This window comes from Ranitomeya variabilis, chromosome 5 (genome assembly GCF_051348905.1).
Source record: "Ranitomeya variabilis isolate aRanVar5 chromosome 5, aRanVar5.hap1, whole genome shotgun sequence".
Classification (NCBI taxonomy): domain Eukaryota; kingdom Metazoa; phylum Chordata; class Amphibia; order Anura; family Dendrobatidae; genus Ranitomeya; species Ranitomeya variabilis.
In genome coordinates this window covers 218,244,015-218,255,410 of record NC_135236.1, presented here as the reverse complement: position 1 = coordinate 218,255,410, position 11,396 = coordinate 218,244,015, and positions in this window count along the sequence as shown.

Genomic DNA, 11,396 nt, shown 5'->3' with positions numbered 1-11,396 from the left:
GAGATTCCTTGATATACGAACGCATTGCGGTATGCTCAGGTACAGACAGATTAAATAATCTTCCCTTAGGAAATTTACTACCTGGAATCAAATCTATAGCGCAGTCACAGTCCCTATGAGGAGGAAGAGCACTGGACCTGGACTCGCTGAATACATCCTGGTAATCAGACAAATACTCAGGAACTTCCGAAGGAGTAGAGGAAGCAATAGACACCGGCGGGGAATCACCATGAATTCCCTGACAGCCCCAACTTGACACAGACATTGCCTTCCAATCCAAGACTGGATTATGGGTCTGTAACCATGGCAGACCCAAAACGACCAAATCATGCATTTTATGCAGAACAAGAAAACGAATCACCTCCCGATGTTCAGGAGTCATGCACATGGTTACCTGTGTCCAAAACTGCGGTTTATTTTCCGCCAATGGCGTAGCATCAATACCTCTAAGAGGGATAGGATTTACCAACGGCTCAAGAACAAAACCACAGCGCTTGGCAAACGACAGATCCATAAGACTCAGGGCAGCACCTGAATCCACAAACGCCATAACAGGGTAGGAGGACAATGAGCAAATTAAAGTCACAGACAAAATAAATTTAGGTTGTAAATTACCAATGGCGACAGGACTAACAACCCTAGTTAGGCGTTTAGAGCATGCTGATATAACATGTGTAGAATCACCACAGTAAAAACACAACCCATTCTGACGTCTATGATTTTTCCGTTCATTTCTAGTCTGAATTCTACCACATTGCATTAAATCAGGTGTTTGTTCAGACAACACCACCAGAGGATTCGCGGCTTTGCGCTCCCGCAAACGCCGGTCAATTTGAATAGCCAGCGCCATGGAATCATTCAGACCTGTAGGAATGGAGAAACCCACCATCACATTCTTAATGGCTTCAAAAAGGCCATTTCTGAAATTTGCGGCCAGAGCACACTCATTCCACTGAGTAAGCACGGACCATTTCCGAAATTTTTGGCAATACACTTCAGCTTCATCCTGACCCTGAGAAATAGCCAGCAAGGCTTTTTCTGCCTGAATTTCAAGATTGGGTTCCTCGTAAAGCAATCCGAGCGCCAGAAAAAACGCATCAATATTTGCCAATGCCGGATCTCCTGGCGCTAGCGAGAAGGCCCAATCCTGAGGGTCGCCCCGTAAGAAAGAGATAACAATTTTTACTTGCTGAGCTGAGTCTCCAGATGAACGGGGTCTCAGAGATAGAAACAATTTACAATTATTCCTGAAATTCCTAAACTTAAATCGGTCTCCAGAGAACAGTTCAGGAATAGGTATTTTAGGTTCAGACATTGGACTACTGGTAACAAAATCTTGTATGCCCTGCACACGAGCAGCAAGCTGATCCACACTTGTAATCAAAGTCTGGACATTCATGTCTGCAGCAAGCACAAGCCACTCAGAGGTAAAGGGGAGGAAAAAAGAGAGGAAAGAAAAAAAAAAAAAACTCAGACTTTCCTTTCTTGTAATCCCACTTCTGCAATGCATTAAACATTCAACCTTGGCCTGGCATACTGTTATGACCCCAATGGCAGAGGGTCTCAAAAGTACATACCAAGTCTGCAAACACAAAAAAACCAGCTCTTAGGGCAGTGGTAACTGGGCTGACCATATATCTAATCCTAGCACCACAAATAGCAGCAGCCGGGGAACGTGCCTACGTTGGTTCTAGACGTCTCGCGCCAGCCGGAGAACTAACTAACCCTAGAAGGGAAAAGATAGACCTTTCTTGCCTCCAGAGAAAAGACCCCAAAAGTTGGATACAAGCCCCCAACAAATAATAACGGTGAGGTAAGGAGAAAAGACAAACGTAAGAATGAACTAGATATTTAGCAAAGAGAGGCCCACTGACTAATAGCAGAATATAGTAAGATGACTTATACGGTCAGCAAAAACCCTATCAAAATTTCCACGCTGGATATTCAAGAACCCCCGAACCGTCTAACGGCCCGGGGGGAGAACACCAGCCCCCTAGAGCTTCCAGCAAAATCAGGAATCACATTTAGTACAAGCTGGACAAAAAATAAGAGCTATGCAAATAACCAAAAAACAAGGAAGCAGGACTTAGCTTAATTTTGCAAGATCCAGGACCAGCAGACAGGAGCAAACAGAAAGGAACTGATTACAACGATGCCAGGCACAGGACTGAGAATCCAGGAAGTTTATATAGCAACACCCCTGGACTAGCGACCCAGGTGGGTGCCAAACTGAGGAAAGACAATCCCAGAGTCATATCACTAGTGACCACAAGAGGGAGCCAAAAAAGTCTAATTCACAACAGTCAATATAGCGAAACCACTTTATAATAATAATAATAATAATAATAATAATAACATTTATTATTATAATAATATTTATGACATGTTCAAAGAAGTGGTCCAGACAGAAGACCCTTGTGACCTCCCACCACCCCAAAAAGAGGTTGGCGTACGCGGGGGCACAACGTGCCCCCATAGCAGTGCCCCTTACCTGTCTATAATAGACCCGGTCAAAGATAAAATAATTCTGATCCAGAACAAACAGCAACAGATCAAGAATAAAAGAGTCATGTCCTCTATCCCCAGTGGTGTTAGAATCCAAAAAGAAAGCTACAGCACGTATACCTAGTTCGTGTGAAATGCACGTATACAGTGACTCCACGTCAAGGGTAACAAGCCACGCCCCCGCTGGGATCACCAGATCCTGGCGTTGTAAAATGAGAGAAGTGGAGTCCTTGACGTGAGACTTGAGGGATACAACTAAGGGCTGAAGAAAAAAATCAATATAAACACACGGCCGCTCAAGTAACCCACCAATCCCAGAGACTATCGGCCTACCCGGAGGGGCCTGTAAGGATTTATGCACCTTCGGAAGCATGTAGAAGGTGGGAGTCCTGGGATGGTGGTTACTAAGAAACTCTTGTTCTCGTTTATTGATGATGTTCCGTGTATACGCTGCCTCCAAAAGACGTTTCAATTTGCCCTGAAAGACACATGTGGGATCAGAGGGAAGTACTTGATAACACTCCTTATCCCCCAATTGGCGCAAGGCTTCTTGTGTGTAGAGATCAACCGGCCAGATCACCAAATTGCCCCCCTTATCCGCCTCGCGGATTACAAAATCCCTATTAGAGCCCAATTTCGCCAAAATAATCTGATCTTTTTGACTAATGTTTTTCTCTCTAATGGGATCAAGCTTAAGGTCGTGTACGTCTCTGCATACAGCGTTAAAGAAACTTTGTACCGCCGGGCACAACGTGAATGGAGGTGTGGCTTGTGAGGGAAGTCTTCCAGTAAATTTTTTTCTGGGCTGGCACTCATCTCCCTCTTCCAGTAGGTCCAGGAGATCTCTCAGAACCAGTCTATCAGCCAAGGGCAGTTCATCTAGGGTGGAAGGGCGATGATACAGTAATTTAAACGTTAACTGTCTGCAAAACAGGTAGACATCTTTTATGAATGTAAATTTGTCAAGCCCACTGGTAGGACAAAACGAAAGACCTTTTTCCAAAAGCTTAGTTTCGCATTCTGATAAAGCATAATTGGATAAATTAATGATCTGTAACTTACCAGTGGTTAGTGGTGGTTCTAGTATTGACGTCTCCTGTTCTGCCGTGTCTCCCGTGGATACCGGGGCGACCAAACTTTGCGATTCCGGGTACGCCTCTTTTGGGCCGTATCTCCTCCTGCGGCCCCTCCTCCTGCGCCTTCGGTGTCGCTCATTTCGGAAGATAAAAAAAGTCACTAGATTGTGTATCCGAATGCGTGGCCGTGCCAATCTCGGCCTGATCCACCCTGTTTCCAGGCCTCTTATTCCCCTTATGTGACCAGTTGAAGGCCTGACCATTTTTAAAGTCCATCTGGTCTCTTTTGAATTTCTGTCTCTTTTTGCTGGTAATTTCTTTTTCAAAAGCATCAAGGGTCGTCTTAAGCTTGTGGTTTTGATTATAAAACTTTGGTGGAACCGTTTCAGGGCCAGCTTAATACGACCCTTGATGCTTTTGAAAAAGAAATTACCAGCAAAAAGAGACAGAAATTCAAAAGAGACCAGATGGACTTTAAAAATGGTCAGGCCTTCAAGTGGTCACATAAGGGGAATAAGAGGCCTGGAAACAGGGTGGATCAGGCCGAGATTGGCACGGCCACGCATTCGGATACACACTCTAGTGACGTTTTTTTATCCTCCGAAATGAGCGACACCGAAGGCGCAGGAGGAGGGGCCGCAGGAGGAGATACGGCCCAAAAGAGGCGCACCCGGAATCGCAAAGTTTGGTCGCCCCGGTATCCACGGGAGACACGGCAGAACAGGAGACGCCAATACTAGAACCACTACTAACCACAGGTAAGTTACAGATCATTAATTTATCCAATTATGCTTTATCAGAATGCGAAACTAAGCTTTTGGAAAAAGGTCTTTCGTTTTGTCCTACCAGTGGGCTTGACAAATTTACATTCATAAAAGATGTCTACCTGTTTTGCAGACAGTTAACGTTTAAATTACTGTATCATCGCCCTTCCACCCTAGATGAACTGCCCTTGGCTAATAGACTGGTTCTGAGAGATCTCCTGGACCTACTGGAAGAGGGAGATGAGTGCCAGCCCAGAAAAAAATTTACTGGAAGACTTCCCTCACAAGCCACACCTCCATTCACGTTGTGCCCGGCGGTACAAAGCTTCTTTAACGCTGTATGCAGAGAGGTACACGACCTTAAGCTTGATCCCATTAGAGGGAAAAACATTAGTCAAAAAGATCAGATTATTTTGGCGAAATTGGGCTCTAATAGGGATTTTGTAATCCGCGAGGCGGATAAGGGGGGCAATTTGGTGATCTGGCCGGTTGATCTCTACACACAAGAAGCCTTGCGCCAATTGGGGGATAAGGAGTGTTATCAAGTACTTCCCTCTGATCCCACATGTGTCTTTCAGGGCAAATTGAAACATCTTTTGGAGGCAGCGTATACACGGAACATCATCAATAAACGAGAACAAGAGTTTCTTAGTAACCACCATCCCAGGACTCCCACCTTCTACATGCTTCCGAAGGTGCATAAATCCTTACAGGCCCCTCCGGGTAGGCCGATAGTCTCTGGGATTGGTGGGTTACTTGAGCGGCCGTGTGTTTATATTGATTTTTTTTCTTCAGCCCTTAGTTGTGTCCCTCAAGTCTCACGTCAAGGACTCCACTTCTCTCATTTTACAACTCCAGGATCTGGCGATCCCAGCGGGGGCGTGGCTTGTTACCCTTGACGTGGAGTCACTGTATACGTGCATTTCACACGAACTAGGTATACGCGCTGTAGCTTTCTTTTTGGACTCTAACACCACTGGGGATAGAGGACATGACTCTTTTATTCTTGATCTGTTGCTGTTTGTTCTGGATCAGAATTATTTTATCTTTGACCGGGTCTATTATAGACAGGTAAGGGGCACTGCTATGGGGGCACGTTGTGCCCCCGCATACGCCAACCTCTTTTTGGGGTCATGGGAGGTCACAAGGGTCTTCTGTCTGGACCACTTCTTTGAACATGTCATAAAGTGGTTTCGCTATATTGACGATGTTGTGTTTATCTGGACAGGTACTCTTGATCAATGCAAAGAATTTGTGGGCATACTGAATGATAATCCTTGGAATATACGGCTTACCTCACAATACTCCCAGACGGATATTGAGTTCTTGGACTTAAGACTGCAAATTAAGGGATCAAAAGTCTCTACAACCTTGTATCGGAAGCCTACGGCCACGAATAGCCTGTTACATTTTGACAGTTTTCATCCGCTGCATCTCAAAACAGGTATTCCAAAGGGCCAATTTTATAGGATTAGGAGAAATTGTAGTGATCACAAGGATTTCACTACACACTCTCGTGATCTCACAGAGCGTTTTCGAGAACTGGGCTATCCCAAACGGGTTATTTCTCGTGCGTTTTCTGCCGCTAATCATAGCAATAGGGGGGATCTCCTACAAAGTCATGCTAAAATTGCAGAGAAACCACTGGGAATTATTACAATGTTTAATAACCAGTGGCAAGATTTGCAGGGCATTCTATCAAAATATTGGGGCATCCTACAAAGCGAATCCAAATTGCTTCCCCATATTTCCCCTCACCCTAATCTAGTCGCCAGAAGGGCCAGAAGCTTTAGGGACTGTTTAAGCCACAGTCATTTCCAGCGTCCTGTCACAAAAATTTGCAGGGGAGGTAGATTGATGGGAACTTTTCCATGTGGAAATTGCAGCATTTGTCCGTTTACCAGTGGCAATGAAAGAATCACGGTGCCCTCTTTGTTTCCACAGACTCCCACCAAGACCTACTTCAATTGCAGGTCCCGGAATTTGGTCTATGCGTTGGTGTGTCCTTGCCCAAAAGTGTACGTGGGCCAAACCACACAAGAACTCAGGAGACGTATACAGCAATATTTTTCTACTATTACAACAGCACAAAAGGACAAGTCAAAAGGAAAAACACTTACCTCTGTGGCTGCTCACTATCTGGCTGAACACAATTCGCAATGGGCTGGCACAAAGGTGCTTGGACTTGAAGCAGTACATATGAACATCAGGGGAGGAAACGTTACCCTTGAACTATTAAAACGGGAATCTAAGTGGATTTTTGACTTGAACTGCGTCATACCCATGGGCATAAACGAAGATCTACTATTTACCGGTTTTTATAAACAATGAGTTTCATCATCATCTGGCATCGTTTTTGTATTCGCTGGTTTATGGTTGTATGTATTTTATCTGTATTTCTTTACAGGCTATACCCCGTCAGGGGTGTCACTTAATTTTTTTTTTTTTCCTAATTTTGCCTTGTTTTTCCTTTTACCTTTTGGTGGGTAGTTTCTTGTATATCCTTTTTACGGATGTGTACATCCTCTACATGCTACCCCCGAGTATTGATGCATAGTGTATATTTGTGCACACTGCCCTTATATATAGTGCATGCAGTGCACATACATGCATATTTTCTTAGTCGCCTTTCTTCATCTTGGAAACTAGCAGGTTTCTGTTTTTGGTTAAATATTACTTTTTACACATTGCGCATAGGCCCCCCTTTTCATTTTTCATTTTTTATTTATTATTTATCATTTATTTTTCACCATGTATTATTTATTACACTTTATGTATTTAATTACTCATTATTTATTATTTATTATTATATTTTTTATGTTTTGTTTGCTCGTTATATATATTTTTTGTTCATATCTCAACACAGGTCTTATGTAGCCATTATATTCAATAGTCTGCAGTATCAGTCTTTCTGGCCACAATATTTGTGTGCTTCTTATGGCATCTATTCGTCTGTATTCATCCCATGGTAGTTAGAGTCTCTGCGCAAGCGCATTCTCTGCAGTGTGCGTGCTGCCTTGGTAACTCAGAGCGGATTGTACACTTCCGCTCTGTGAAGCCGGCGCATGCGCAGTGCCCACATGCCGGGCCCGGCACTCCTACACGCCATCTTTGAGACTCCATGCGGCGCTCCTAGCAGCCTCACAGCTGCTTTTGGTAAGTGTACCGTTCATTGATATTTAAGCAGGAGGCTAGACAGTTGGGCACTACCCCTGACGAAGCCACTGCTTAGTGGCGACACGCGTTGGGTGCCTCTGTCCGCACCTCTTTTTCCCACAGGGTACACATGCCCTATTGACCTGGCCTGACCCTGCCTGACATTGGCACCTAAGGGACATGACAGTTATTGGTTCATCTCTATTCCAGGCGGCTGGCTCTATGTGAGGTGGACATTGGTCAGTATACTCACCTCTGTATTAACCTGCATTTTTTGTTCTTTACGGCTTTCAAGGGCTATTGCTTGTCCTGTATGGTATCACGTCTCTTGTGGCAGTGACGGTATTTTTTTCCATACGGTGCTTAATAGGATTACTTTATGGGACTGTCCAGGTTGTATATATGCTTCTACGCCATTTAGGTGTTATTGAACTATTGACATGTGAATTACACTCTGTTGTGGGAGGTGCGGTTTTTTGCCTTATTACAGGCTCTGTGTTTACATGGGGTTATTGCATATCCCTCTGTTGTTTTTTTAAATGTTTTTAGAGTGTTTTGTCTCCTGCATATATGTTTAATAAAGCTGTACTACTTATTTATTCATTCAGTGGTGACTCTCGTTTATAAGGATTTGTATGCCCACATTGCTAGACTAATCTCGCTAGAGATGATGCCCTACCGGTTGGTTGAAAGCGAAGCTTTCAAAGCCCTGATGGCCTATGCAGTACCACGCTATGACCTACCCAGTCGACACTTCTTTGCGAGAAAAGCCATCCCAGCCCTCCACCAGCATGTCAAAGACGGCATTGTCCATGCACTCAGGCAATCAGTCAGTAGAAAGGTGCACCTCACAACAGATGCATGGACCAGTAGGCATGGCCAGGGACATTACGTGTCCATCACGGCACACTGGGTTAATGTGGTGGATGCAGGGTCCACAGGGGACAGCCATAGTGGTACAGTTCTGCCTAGCCCACGGTCTAGGAAACAGTTGTCTGTAGGCTATATAAAAAAACCAGCACAAAATAATAAAAGAAAAAATTATTTTCCCTTTTTTTGTTGGTACATACAAACTCAAGGCATATATGAATACTAGGAGATTCTGAGTTTTTTTGTATAAAAAATATATATCATTTATTGAATCAAAAAATATTGACAAGACAATAAATACATAAATTAAGCAATTTTTCATAAGTATGGAAAGCAGATTTGTGTGATCCTAATAGGTGACAGCGCAAACGTGATCGCTAGTCAGGACTGAAAAATACAGCAAGTTTCAAGCTTCTACCACTAATCTGATATACGCCTGTCGGACTGAGCTCTAACAGCATGGGTAACTAACCTTTTATCATTACATGCATATATGCAATGCTTTAATCTGTTCTTGATGTAACATCTTACCAATATTACAGAGTTAATTGGGAATAACTATTCCCGTAACTTGGTATATGCTTGAAATATGAGTACCTTCTCTATTTTTATACCTAGGCATATATCAGATTAGTGGTAGATGCTTGAAACTTGTTGTATTTTTCAGTCCTGACTAGCGATCACGTTTGCGCTGTCACCTATTAGGATCACACAAATCTGCTTTCCATACTTATGAAAAATTGCCTAATTTATGTATTTATTGTCTTGTCAATATTTTTTGATTCAATAAATGATATATATTTTTTATACAAAAAAACTCAGATTCTCCTGGTATTCAGTTGTCTGTAGGCGTTCGCCCCTCCTCCTCCTCCTCCTCCAGAAGCGAGAGCTCGTCCACAGAGCGCAGTCGCATGACCACTCCATCCGCAGCTGCCAGTGTTGCACATGAGGTGTCCCATTATGGAACAGCTAGTGGTAAGCGTCAGCAGGCTGTGTTGGAAATGAAGTGTTTGGGCGACAACAGACACACCGCAGAAGTTCTGGCCGAGTACTTCGAGTGCTCAGTCATGGCTGGGCAGTGTACATCTTGAGGCTGGCAAGGTAGTCAGTGATAACGGAAGGAATTTTATGGCTGCCATAGCCCTTTCAGAACTGAAACACATACCTTGCCTGGCTCACACCTTGAACCTGGTGGTGCAGTGCTTCCTGAAAAATTATCCGGAGTTACCAGCCCTTCTTCTGAAGGTGCAAAGACTTTGCTCGCACATCCGCCGGTCACCCATACACTCCAGCCGTATGCTGAACCATCAGCGATCGCTGAGGCTTCCCCAGCACCGCCTAATAATCGACGTTGCAACAAGGTGGAACTCCACACTGCACATGCTTCAGAGGCTGTGCGAACAGAGGTGTGCTGTAATGTATTTGTGGGAGGATACACATACACGGGCAGGCAGTTGGATGGCAGACATGGAGTTGTCAGGTGTGCAGTGGTCGAAGCTACAAGACCACTGTCAAGTCCTTCAGTGTTTTGAGGAATGCACACGGCTGGTAAGTGCAGACGACGCCATCATAAGCATGAACATCCCACTAATGCGTCTGCTGATACAAAGTTTGACGCACTTTAAGGAGCAGGCGTCTGCAGCCGAGGAGGAGGGAAGCCTTGATGACAGTCAGCCATTGCCTGCTCAGGGAACTCTCCTGGATGAGGTGGTGGACGAAGAGGAGGAGGAGGAGGATGATGGGGATGAATATTTATGGGAGGTGGATGCTTCTCAGGGGGCAATAGAAACTGGTGGCGTTGCAAGGTCAGGTACAGGGTTTTTACAGGAGACAAGTGATGTTGATTTGCAAGAAAGTGTTCCTTAACCCAGCACAAGCAGTGAATTGACACCTGGAACATTGGCCCACATGGCTGAGCATGCCTTGCGTATCCTAAAAAGGGCCCCCCGCATTATCAAAATGATGACCGATGACGATTACTGGTTGGCCTGCCTCCTGGATCCACGATATAAAGGAAAATGACAAAATATCATGCCTCATGAGAACCTTGAGCAAATATTGGCTACCAAACAAGCAACTCTTGTAGACCGTTTGGTTCAGGCATTCCCAGCACACAGCGGAGGTGGTGGTTCTCACACGAGCTGTAGGGGGCAACATGGCAGAGGTGTTAGAGGTGCACAAATCAGTAGTGGCGTTGGACAGAGGGGTTTTATGACCAGGTTGTGGAGTGATTTCGCAATGACCGCAGACACGACAGGTACTGCTGCATCGATTCAAAGTGACAGGAGACTGTATTTGTCCAGTATGGTTACGAACTATTTTTCCTCCCTTATCGATGTTCTCCCTCACAGGTCATTCCCCTTTGATTACTGGGCATCTAAAATAGACACCTGGCCTGAATTGGCAGAATATGCATTACAGGAGCCCGCTTGCCCTGCTGCTAGTGTGCTATCAGAAAGAGTCTTCAGTGCTGCTGGTTCAATACTGACCGAAAAAAGGACTCGTCTGGCTACCCAAAATGTTGATGATCTAAAGTTCATTAAAATGAACCAATCATGGATTTCAAATTATTTTGCCCCACCTTCCCCTGCTGACACGTTGCTTGCCTGGAAAATGTCTTGCTTTTGGCTTTCTCTTACTGACTTCTCCAATTCCTCCATTTGCAGCTGCTGAATGTCCACCATAGGCCATTTTTTTACCTCCCTAAATGGGCTGACTCCCCTCACAGGGCCGTGGTCACCACCTAGCGCAAGCACCCGTGCGAGTGCCGTTTGCCTGGACAGGTGGGTGTGCCCACTCTTGGGCGACGGCACTGGCACAGGGTCCCTCATAGTACAATGAAGTTTCTCTGACGGTGGTGGTGCACAACCAACATCAGACACACCATTATAATATGAGGGGCCCTGTGCCAGTACCGCCGCCCACGAGAGAGTGTTCCCCCCAGGTCGAACAGTGCTCTACCACTTGCCAAAGTTACCTCTTCCTGCTCCACCACTGTGTAGTCTGTGCTGTTAAATCCTTCAAT